The sequence below is a fragment of the Cupressus sempervirens genome, chromosome 1 (assembly GCF_028749045.1).
Source record: "Cupressus sempervirens isolate cs-2001-9-10 chromosome 1, ASM2874904v1, whole genome shotgun sequence".
In the NCBI taxonomy this organism is placed as follows: Eukaryota; Viridiplantae; Streptophyta; class Pinopsida; order Cupressales; family Cupressaceae; genus Cupressus; species Cupressus sempervirens.
Genome location: NC_143118.1, coordinates 736,282,628 through 736,292,088, shown reverse-complemented (window position 1 = coordinate 736,292,088; position 9,461 = coordinate 736,282,628). Strand labels below are relative to the sequence as shown.

General features: G+C 31.3%; 1 long non-coding RNA gene across 1 annotated transcript; it reads left to right on the top strand.

The window, feature by feature from the left end:
* Positions 1 to 7,052: 7,052 nt before the first annotated feature.
* LOC149580031 (uncharacterized) lies at positions 7,053 to 9,210 on the top strand. The gene is made up of 3 exons (XR_016359787.1): positions 7,053 to 7,375; positions 7,649 to 7,709; positions 8,567 to 9,210. It is a non-coding gene; the product is annotated as an uncharacterized LOC149580031 (long non-coding RNA).
* The last annotated feature ends 251 nt before the right edge of the window (positions 9,211 to 9,461 follow it).

Sequence of the window (9,461 nt, the reverse complement as noted above, 5' to 3'; positions counted from 1 at the left end):
AACTTAAAGACAATATTGAATATATATATCTAGATTAATGAATGTCATGGTAAATCTAGTATATTTCTTCTCTAGCTTTAATGGGTGGACCTCTTGCAATTGTATGACAAGGCTACATTAAAATAGGGAAAACTTATTATGATCTATGCCTTGGATTCGTGTCTTGGATTTTGTTGTGTTAACCTTTTGCAAGAAGATTAAGTCAAGCAAGGAGCATGACCTAAAGGATGAGTGGGTCTTTCAAGGTGGGTGACTATTTCAAAGTTCATTATAGCTCCACTCCTTCTATCACTTTGCGGTTGTTGATTTAGTCCAAGACAATCTAGTTGTCAAGTTTTCCTATATTTCTAAAGCATTGAATGTGGTTTATCTTCTTACATAAATGATGTTGTCACCGTTGAAACTAAAATTTTTTTATGCTATGTAATGGAAGACCTAGTTTGTAGGCATTCTGTTTTTCCTAATTTTCTTTAAATAAGCTGAAACTTATGTTTCTAAGCTAGTTAGATGTTCTGAGAAATTCGTGTTGTAATCAAGCAATAGAGTAAAGCATTTTGATATTCTATATTGTGTCCATGTTTTATTGAATGAATATATGATAGTTTTTCAGTTCAATCTCTGAGTTATAATTTGTTCATACTTTCGTGGGGGCCCACACGGGAGGTGAATTCCTTATTCATGCTTAAGTATAATTCAGTTAAGTTTCCTTTGAGTTGTTAAGTATTGTTGTTCCTTCAGCCACTGGTAGCAAAACCATTGACTATATCTTGCATCATAGGTTTACTTCCAAAATATTATTTATTTACTGTCATGTCTTTCCTTCAAGATGAGAATTAATCTATAAGTTCAGTTCCTAGTATAAGTTTCCTCTAGCAATTGTTTTTACCTTAGTAGTGATGACTATTGAGAAGAACTAAAGCATAAACTTTGCAATCACCATCTCAAGTTCACATTCCCAGATTGATACATTAAATGAATCTAGCATGATGTTCTAAGTAGAAACATGATGAATTTTAGCAATGAATCATTGTTTAAGGGGGTCCAATCCTTGTGTTACTAGGAAATTATTCTAACCAGTCAAAAAACATGTGACACATCACCATGGTCAGGTATAAAGGATCATATACATACCATCATCATAGAACAAAAAATTCCAAACCCGTGGTAAACATCCTGACAAGTCAACGTACTAGGTCAAAACCCAAAATCCCAACATGAAAAGCAGCAAATTTCATAGTTCAATTTTTTTTCAAACACAAAGATTTGATATACAACCAAGGTTTCAATTTCCATTTCCAAAGTGTCATAATTACTAAGGTTTTCAAATCTTCAAAAGACCTAAACTTCCCTAGTATAAAATTAATTACATATAATTTGAACCATATAACCAAATTTGAAACATATAACAGGTCTAGGCAAATCTCTAAAAAAAAAGTTAAATTACAATTTCTAAATTAATAAATTAGAAATTATAATTATAACTTTAATACCTGCATATCTCCCTTTAAAAATAAAGCTATATAACTAAACCTCTAAAATTATATATATTATTAAATCTAAAAATTTATTAAATTTTTTGATAAAAATAATTATATAAATATCATAAGTAATATTTATTAAATTAATAATATAATAAATATTACTAATTTAATAATAATAATAACATTAAATTATTATTAAAATAAATAAATAATACATTAAACATTAATTAGTATAATTAATAATAATAAACATTAAAAAAATAATTTAAAAATGTTTGTTAGCAAATCCCAAATGGGGTAGCCACCACGTGGCCCTAGGCCTACGTGCGATTGGCTACTTTGGTAGTCAAGGACTACACAACAGCCTTGGCTACCATCACAACCATGCGATAGGGAAGGAGAAGGGGGGTGGGAAGGTGGTGGACCTCGCCCACCCAATAATAAATTTAAAATAAAAATTTTCTTTCAATGCCCCATAATTATTGTGCTGTATATATATAATTTATTTTAATATAGATCTAACTAGAAAACAAATATACAAACTATCAATTTTATAAATTTATTTTTTTATAATCTTCTCGAAACCCTTATCTCGATTTGAACAATCCAAATACAAATTCCTAAATTCATCAGACAAGGTTTCCAATCTCAAATTTGTTTACAGATGTTTTCGAAACAAAAAATAATAAATTCACAAACAAGCATTTCAACCCAAATTAAATTCTAAATATTGATCCACAAACACAGAGAAGACAAAGATTTCAAGAAGAATTACTATGTAAAACTTTGACAAGATCCTACTTAGATCTGATGCTAAACAATCAAATGCTTAGAGCTTGCAATCAAATTCTCTTTCTTTTGAAACCCTCTTCTTAGAAATTGGCTCCTCCAAACCTGTGTGTGGAGAAATGGGCTCTAATTTCTTAATAAAGAGCTTTCTCCCTTTAGGGTTTTGGTTTTGCAATCACACGAAACCTTTTTCTTAATTATTTTATTTTATTTTATTTTCATGTACAACCTTTTGCAATTTAATTAAAACAAAATTTATTAAATTAATTCTTTCTCTCTCTTATTAAATTACAAGTCATCTTTAATAAAATATTTATTAATTTACCTAATAATAATATTTAGAGTTTATTATAAAAATAAAACTCCTAAATATATTATTATTAAATTAAATAAATATGGTTATGCCAAAATTAGAACTTTATTTATATCTTTAAATTTAATTCTTTTATTTAATTAATTTCTCAATTAATTAAATACAATTAAATATTAGATTTTCTTTATAAAATTTTCATTAAATTAAATCATTAAATTGTCTTTTAATTTGATTTAATACAACTGAAAATCATAATAGACCCACAAAACTAAATACAAAAACTCATTATAAAGTACGTAATACTAGATCAAACTCAAGGGTCAAAATCACGAATTCACATCACTTGCCGAATTCAGATGGGTAAATAACTTAGATACTTGTCCTACTTTCTAGGACAATTGGCTTAAGGTTAGGATTTGGACTCATCTCCCCTCTTTTACTATTGAGATACTACGATAAGGCACACTCATCCTAGCAATTTAGGGAAGTCAATGCTTGGTACCTACAATCTGCATAAAATCTAAGTATGTACATACACATATAATCTAAACTAAACATGTAATGGTGGGGAGTGGTGCATCGTGTAGGTCCCGACTAGCAAGTGATTATGACTCCCTCCCTCAACCACATCAGAAATGTCAATCATAAAGTAAAACATACAAGTACACCATACACATGCAAGTATGGGGTAAGTAACCATAAAAATTGCATATAAATCATCTATATAACTATCATCATGAAATGGCTGAAATCACTATATGAACATACATATATCATCATTGAAAGAATAATCGTGAACACATGAAATATCTAAGTATCAAGTAGCTCATCAAATATATCAACTAAGAATGAAATAACATCTAAACCAAATTGAGTAACCAAGTACCACAATCATAAAACATAATAATAAAACTAGCCTAAAAGAGTTCGACAATCCAACATAAAAAGTAAACTAGGGGTAGGAATTAAACAAGAGCGTATGTTTATTGGGAGTACTCAACTTTTCACTAAATTCAGTTTTGAGTACTTGAACATGTTTTGTGCACATAGATGAGTTATTGCCACTAATGCCAAAGAGGGAGAATGTTTTTCCTATTTACAGTTGAGTCTTTTCATTACTGCCAATCTAAAATGAAGAGGAAGGTTGGTGTATGGATGAAAGAGCTTAGTTGGTGAACCATGGCATTGAATAGTTATGGACCCCAAATGAAGCTTAAGTTAGTAATAAAAATAAGTACCAAGCATACAACTAAGTATACATAGAGATAACTAAGAAATTATGTAGAGAGATAACCAAGCAATATGTATACTAAGAATAGCTATGACCAAGCATGGATATGTTTCTGAAGGACAACAAGTTTACCAAGAGGAATAGGTAGAATATACTGAGTAGTACAAGAAGCATATAAATTTTTGTAAAGGCACATAATTCTATATGTTTAATTCCTACTAAGCTAGGAAACAATTTACAAGGATCAAGGAAAATATTAGGTAAGATTTCTTGGAAATAAAACATGATTTTATGGATCCCAAGTCAAAGATTTGGACCAATGAAATAAAGACACAAAGTGTTTCTGACAAGGATGAATATAGATCATTTATTTTTTTAATCATGAATTCCAAAAGCTACCAAACCCTAATTAGGTTATGTATGATAAAAGCCAAAGATTTTCTAAATAAAGAGGATTCAAAAATATATTAAAGGTTGTTAGGAGATGGAGTTATGCTGAAGGAATGATAGTTTGAGATTACAATAGTAGAACATAGCTACCAAGAAATGATTAAGGACAAAACTATTGAATTCAATCACAAGAAGGTGATACCATAGCTAGGAAGAACATATCTGAAATAAGAAAAGTAAGTTGCACATTATTAGATCACTTAGCTATTACTTTCTTACCATTGTAGTAGGAAAATCTCTTAATAGAATGGATCTAATAGTCCTATTGTAAAATCTCCTCACCGAGTGCACACTTAAAGAATGTTGCAAAGACCTTTAACAAGGTGAACACTAACATGTCCTATTGTATTACTCCTAACAGAGTAGGTCACCATAAGTGACAACGTTTGTAAGTCCTAACAAGAAACCTTATTACTATAGTAGTGAAGGCTTTGTTAGTGTCATTCTCACCATAGTTTTCCCTCTAACCAAGGGTTTCTGTATGACCAAATTAAAGTGTCAAATGTTTTGATGATTGCATATAATTATTTTTATTGTTATAGTTCTCGCATTTACTTTATGTTCTTCATCAAATGCTATCATGGATATGTACAAGGATAACTTTAAGAAATCCCCCTTTGGAAAAGAAGTATAAAATCTTAGTGAATCTAACATTATTTTAGGGGGAAAAGATTAATTTCTATTCGTGAATTTTTTTCAAATTACGAAAAGAATTAACTTCATTGGTAAATTTTTTCGTCGTATGAATTTTTTGTAAAACCTTGGCGAATCTTTAATTATTAAAGAAACTCATGACCAAAAGTACAAATATGTAGAAACAATATTTTTATACCATCTAAAAAAAAGTAACCCATTTTAATAACCATTAGATGATCCTAAATCAATTTGCATAAATCTTATTTTGGGCAAAAATGTTAAAGGACAACAAGTTTTAGGGAAAGTCTCTAGAATAATGACACCTATCCATAATCAAAACTATTTTGGGCCAAAGATCAAAATGATAAAAACTTACTTGGAAAGTCTTCATAATAGAGACACATGTCATGTATATTTACTTAAGTACATATAACATAACTTAAAGATTTGCCACATATTGGCAAATATGACCATCAAATAAGACAAGCCTGAAAAATTGTAGGCAAACATATTTAATTTACCACATGGAAATATTAAATTCCATTGGCAAAATCATTACCAAAATAAAAATAATTGTGTATCATTATTGGTGATTGGTCTAAGCATGGGACACAATTTCCATAAAGTGTGGGTGGTATGGCCACCCCAAAAAGTGCATTTTTTTTTTGCCAAATTCAAGGTCCCTAATGAGTGAAAGTCACCATTTGGCGAATATTCAAGAGATACTAATTCACACACACCCCCCCTCGACATCTCACCTTTCCATGATAAGTCCAACACTCAAAAGGAAGAGGTTTCTACTAAAAAGAACAAAATTCATCTACCCCTAATTTCATACCATTAGTCTTTCATTAGATCTGCACATGACAAATTTGGAGTGGACGAAATACTTTTTGCTTTGTCAACCCACTTACCTTTTTAAAATATTTTTTCATTCTAATTAAAATCAAAATTTAAACATAAAAACATAAATTAAATTAAATCTAAAATTAATAATATAGTTATTTTAACTATAAATTAACCAGTGAATTAATATCCAATGCTAATATAATAAAGAAATATATTCGACATGATTAATTTAAAAAGATACAATATGTTATACTTAAATCTCAAACACCTTGTGATCCCTTATCCTACCACCTTGATATGTATGACATCAACCACCTCCATAATTATGACATGACCTCACTCCCTTATTTTTGGTGAATGGAAGCAATATTTGTCACTCACCAAATGAATAATTATGAGGTTATACACTAGATCTTGAAGTGGAATTAAGAGGATCTATGAAACCTTTAATGTCATGATTAGTTCCAAAATTTTCGAAATCTTTTATATTATATTGGAGAATGAGGGTGCTAATAAGAGAAATCATCATTTGTACTTGGATTTTGTTTTTTCCAAAATCTACTAAGTTTATTCAATATTAAAAACAATTTCTTCTAGAAGTTCCTTACAAAGGTTCATGTTGAGTTGTAACTCACAGAAGTCACATAATTTATCAAATACAACACCTTTTGCAAAATAAATGATTTTACATACACGCAAGTTTCTTTAAGACATTCCTACTTTCCCTTTTATTACTTATAACTTTTTTTTTTAATGGATGTCATCCACAAAGACATTTTAGGTACTCGATATGGGCCCACGCGTGCCTGAAACGTCTTCAGCTAAGAGACAAGGACCGAGGAGCATCTACGCTGCCAAATTCGCCCAAGGCACGATCCTGGCCTCATCCCTTTTTGATGTCTTTGGACCTTGCACTCAGCAAGACTTGATCCCTGGTGGGCTCTTTGTGAGCCATTCAACTTCACCAGTAGACCAAGGGCCCGTTGACTACATATAACTTTTATTTTAAACATCATCTAATTAAATTTTTAATTGTACCTCTCCACAATTTCTTTTTAGTGTACTATTCATTAATCAACAAAATGAATAGGAAATATTAAAGAAAGAAATAATTAACATTAAACTCAATTAATAAAAAGTATTCAGGTGATAAGCCGAATAAGGAAAGCCTCTCAAATCCACTCATTAGATTGCCACGTAAACATTGTAGTATTCAAATATTAACGGCTCCTTTGTTCCAACGTCTATATTCGAGTATTTGAATATCTCATTTCTAACAGCTTCTGTTCTGAGCATGCCGAGGTTTCATAAATCTGACGAGTCATCATAATATACAGAGGTTTCTTCAGATTTTAAAAGGGCCTCCTGAACTATGGCTGCAATTGAATTGTTTTCTGTACGTTGAAATTTACCCGAGACATTTTGTCGAACAAATTACCTGCATTGTCTGTGCAGCCAAAAACATCTTACAAAGATCTCCTTCAAGCTATGCTTTGATGGGCATCCATCCTCTACTAAAGCCAATTGCACATACCTGGAATTATTACAAACGTCTTTGATATCCATACCCTAAGCTAAAACTTTCTTGTTGGACATATTTTGGTGATGGCTCAACTAAAGATACAGGTATGCATGCTATTTTGGTTATTTATAGTTTCTTGGGTTTTGTCTCTTTGATTTTGCAGAATTTTGATAAAAAATTTCAGAAGTCTGCAGGGGTTGCTTATTCTTTTAGGCTTTCTCTTTTGCTTTGATTTTGCAGTCTGGGGTTTTTAAGTGTTAAGAGGAGTCTGGGCTTTCTAAATATTAGATGAGTCTGCGAGAATTCAGAATAGATTGGAGTATTTGAATATTTGAATCGATTTGTCTACTTTATAATCTCCATTCTATTTCCGATAGCTGCAGGGTTTCATAATTCAAGAATTTGATATGGACAGAATGTAGGGCCAAGAAAGTACAGGTACGCGTGCCATCTTGTTTCAATTTTTTCTTGGATTTTATTTATTCTTAGATTTTGTAGTATTATGTTAAGTTGTTATAGAAGGCTGTAAGAGAGGGTTTCATTTTTGCTTTAATTTTGAAGTGTTTTGATGAGATTTTCAAATGTGAGAAGAATCTGTAAGGGATGTGTCTGCCTTGTGTCTGAAAAGTTTGTGCTTTTGTTACAAGCATCAGGACTTGTTAATGTTGTCTCAAGTTTCGGGATAGAAATGACTTTGATCTGAATTTTATTATTGTTCCAGCCTAAAAGGTTAGAATTAAGATCTTATAGAATGACTTTGGTGAATTATTTCAAGCACTAGGTGGCCTTGCATAAAATAAATTTATTCTCATGATATGGGGTTTAAAACTGTTTTGAGTGCTCAAGTTTTCTATCCACTGGTGGGGTACAACAATGAACATAACATAAAAGTATACAAATCTCCAAGTTAACGAATGTTTCATCTGTATAAAAAAATATGCAGCACTAAATACTCAATAAGAAGAAAATTAAAAAGAGATGACACTTCATAGGATGGGAAGAGAAGCATACGTAATCTCATTCTTCAATCAATAGATTAGAGAAAAGAAGATGACAGTTAGAAAAAGAAAAGAAAAGAAATGTTTACAGTTGGGAGTTGCACATATAAAAAACCACACCCTCTACGATCAATGTATTTGTCTTATACTTATTTGTTAGAAATATTGGATACTCACGATAATAGTTCATCTAGTTTTACCACAATATTGTAGTGTGTTTACAATGAAAATACTAAACAGTCTAAATTCATCATTCCCATCATTTCTCATAAATACTAATGTGGGTTCTTACGACAGACATATCTTCATCAACTATGGCTGCCCACAAGAAGTTAGGAACCTAGTCAAGGGAAGATATGTAAAAAATAAGACATTTCCTTCTTATGGTTTGTGGGCGCCAGTCCAAAGTCCATGCAAAAGTGGATGTGACATATGTGTTCTGCAATATGACAAAGTAAGATCAAAGAATTCTTCTGTCTCTGAAGATCATGACCTACAATGATATCATCATGCTGAACTGTGAAGGGGACATGGACATAGAGATAGAACTTAATTACTCAAGCTCATAGTTATTTTAGGATTGACCGGTTCGTAGATTCACTGAAGCCTTTTGCCAAGGATTGCCACTTGCTATGGCTTTGTTTACCATGAAGGGATCCTTTTAACAAGTATATGCCTGGGAGAGGATATGTGCTGTTGTGGGATTCGGTGAAGTTGATAGAGGAGTCTCCTGAGGCTAAGAATAATAGAGCAGTTCCAGATGACAAGATTCATGAGGATTGGACATAGGAAATCCTTACATGGCAGGGTTATTGTTAAACCTATTCTTAGTTGTCTTCCCTTCATCGAACCAAAATACATTTAATCTTAAGGTTTCCAAGCTGTACCATTTATTGATAAAGTGAATATGACTCAAATGGATCTTAAGCATCCTTAAATCATGGCAACTAATTTCTTTGACAAGTATTTGGCTTTCTCTTCTCAGCATTGCTGTTATATGTCATATCCATAAAGTGAATTGCAATTGTAGTTCATATGGCAATTGCGAAGATTCCATTAACTTATCAGTTTTTTAAAGAGAGGTATTTTATTATATAATGGTCAAGAAAACTAAACCAGAGAGATGTTGAAGTTCCTTAGTGTAGCTGAGAGATGCAGTTGTGTATACATAAACTCCCTTGGGTACATCTGC